This window comes from Lepidochelys kempii, chromosome 18 (genome assembly GCF_965140285.1).
Source record: "Lepidochelys kempii isolate rLepKem1 chromosome 18, rLepKem1.hap1, whole genome shotgun sequence".
In the NCBI taxonomy this organism is placed as follows: domain Eukaryota; kingdom Metazoa; phylum Chordata; order Testudines; family Cheloniidae; genus Lepidochelys; species Lepidochelys kempii.
The window spans coordinates 14,669,017-14,671,523 of NC_136397.1; positions in this window are offsets into that span (position 1 = coordinate 14,669,017).

Genomic DNA, 2,507 nt, shown 5'->3' on the forward strand with positions numbered 1-2,507 from the left:
CGCACCGGCGCACGGGGCTCCGCTCCTCCTCTTGCGAGTAAAGTCTATGGTTCACGCTGCACTGGCTCCCGCTATGGAGAGGCGGGAGGGGGCAGAAAGACGGGATACGTGGATTCTTAGAAAGAAAAGGAGGACTTGTGGCACCTTAGAGACTAACCAATTTATTAGAGCATAAGCTTTCGTGAGCTACAGCTCACTTCCTCAGATGCATATCGTGGAAACTGCAGCAGACTTTATATATACACAGAGAATATGAACCAATACCTCCTCCCACCCCACTGTCCTGCTGGTAATAGCTTATCTAAAGGATAAAGGATCTTAGGGATTCAGCTGCAAGGGTGGGTCCCGCCCCCAAGCGAGGCAGCTCCAGTCTCAGAGGGGCCAGATGTTTTTTTTCCCCAAAGAGTTTAGCTCCCATCTGAGCACTTAAATGAAGCTGGCCAGATTTCCAAAAGTTCCCAGCAGCTGTGGAGCCCACAGGACCTGTCAAGTTTCGAAACAAAGCCCTGGGTGCTTTCTCCCACGCTGCCCACATGCTTGGGAACAGCTCCCAGTTAGCCTCCCCAAAGCTACCTTGTTAGCCACCGTCAAATCCCTCCTCCAAACTCTCCTTTGCCATGTTGCCTACAAAAAACTTGACAACCGTTCGATTACTGATGTGCTGAGATTACTGCCTGTCAGGCTGACCCATATCCCATGGTTTCCTTTTCATCCCTGATCTAGCTCTTGTCTTAGAGCGTAAGCTCCTTGGGGCAGGGACCATCTTCTTGTTCTGGGTTTGTATAGCACCTAGCACAGTCAGGTCCTGGACCATGATTCAGGCTCCTAGGCTCTATGACAATACAAATAATAATCAGGGCTGTCGATTAATCACAGTTTACTCACACGATTAACTCAAAAAAAGTAATCACGATTAATCACAGTTTTAATCGCACTGTTAATAGAATACCAATTGACATTTATTAACTATTTTTGGATGTTTTTCTACATTTTCAAATATATTGATTTCAATTACAATGCAGAATACAAAATGTACAGTGCTCACTTTATATTACTTTTGATTACAAATATTTGCACTGTAAAAATGACAAACAAAAGAAATAGTATTTTTCAATTCACCTCACACAAGTACTGTAATGCAATCTCTTATTGTGAAAGTGCAACTTAGAAATGTGGATATTTTTTTTTGTTACATAACTGTACTTAGTAACCAAACAATGTAAAACTTTAGAGCCTACAAGTCCACTCAGTCTTACTTCTTGTTCAGCCAATCGCTATGAGGAAAAAGTTTGTGTACATTTACAGGAGAAAATTCTCCCCGTTTTTTATTTACAATGGCACCTCAAAGTGAGAAAAGGCATTGACACCTGTATGTGCATGAGTGTGTGTGTGATACCTGCTGGGAGAGCAATATAGCAGTGCACAGACAATCCAGGAAGTTTTTGGAAAGTGTAGGGGACAATTTCCTGGTGCAAGTGCTGGAGGAACCAACTAGGGGCAGAGCTCTTCTTGACCTGCTGCTCACAAACTGGGAAGAATTAGTAGGGGAAGCAAAAGTGGATGGGAACCTGGGAGGCAGTGACCATGGGATGGTCAAGCTCAGGATCCTGACACGGGGAAGAAAGGAAAGCAGCAGAATACAGACCCTGGACTTCAGAAAAGCAGATTTTGACTCCCTCAGGGAACTGATGGGCAGGATCCCCTGGGAGAATAACATCAGGGGGAAAGGAGTCCAGGAGAGCTGGCTGTATTTTAAAGAATCCTTATTGAGGTTACAGGGATAAACCATCCCGATGTGTAGAAAGAATAGTAAATATGGCTGGCGACCAGCTTGGCTTAACAGTGAAATCCTTGCTGATCTTAAACACAAAAAAGAAGCTTACAAGAAGTGGAAGATTGGACAAATGACCAGGGAAAAGTATAAAAATATTGACAGGTTTCAGAGTAACAGCCGTGTTAGTCTGTATTCGCAAAAAGAAAAGGAGTACTTGTGGCACCTTAGAGACTAACCAATTTATTTGAGCATGAGCTTTCGTGAGCTACAGCTCACTTCATCGGATGCATACCGTGGAAACTGCAGCAGACTTTATATACACACAGAGAATATGAAACAATACCTCCTCCCACCCCACTGTCCTGCTGGTAATAGCTTATCTAAAGTGATCACCAAGTTGGGCCATTTCCAGCACAAATCCAGGTTTTCTCACCCTCCACCCCCCCACACACAAATTCACTCTCCTGCTGGTAATAGCCCATCCAAAGTGACAACTCTCTACACAATGTGCATGATAATCAAGTTGGGCCATTTCCTGCACAAATCCAGGTTCTCTCACCCCCTCACCCCCCTCCAAAAAACACACACACAAACTCACTATCCTGCTGGTAATAGCTCATCCAAAGTGACCACTCTCCCTACAATGTGCATGATAATCAAGGTGGGCCATTTCCAGCACAAATCCAGGTTTTCTCACCCCCCTACCCCCATACACACACAAACTCACTCTCCT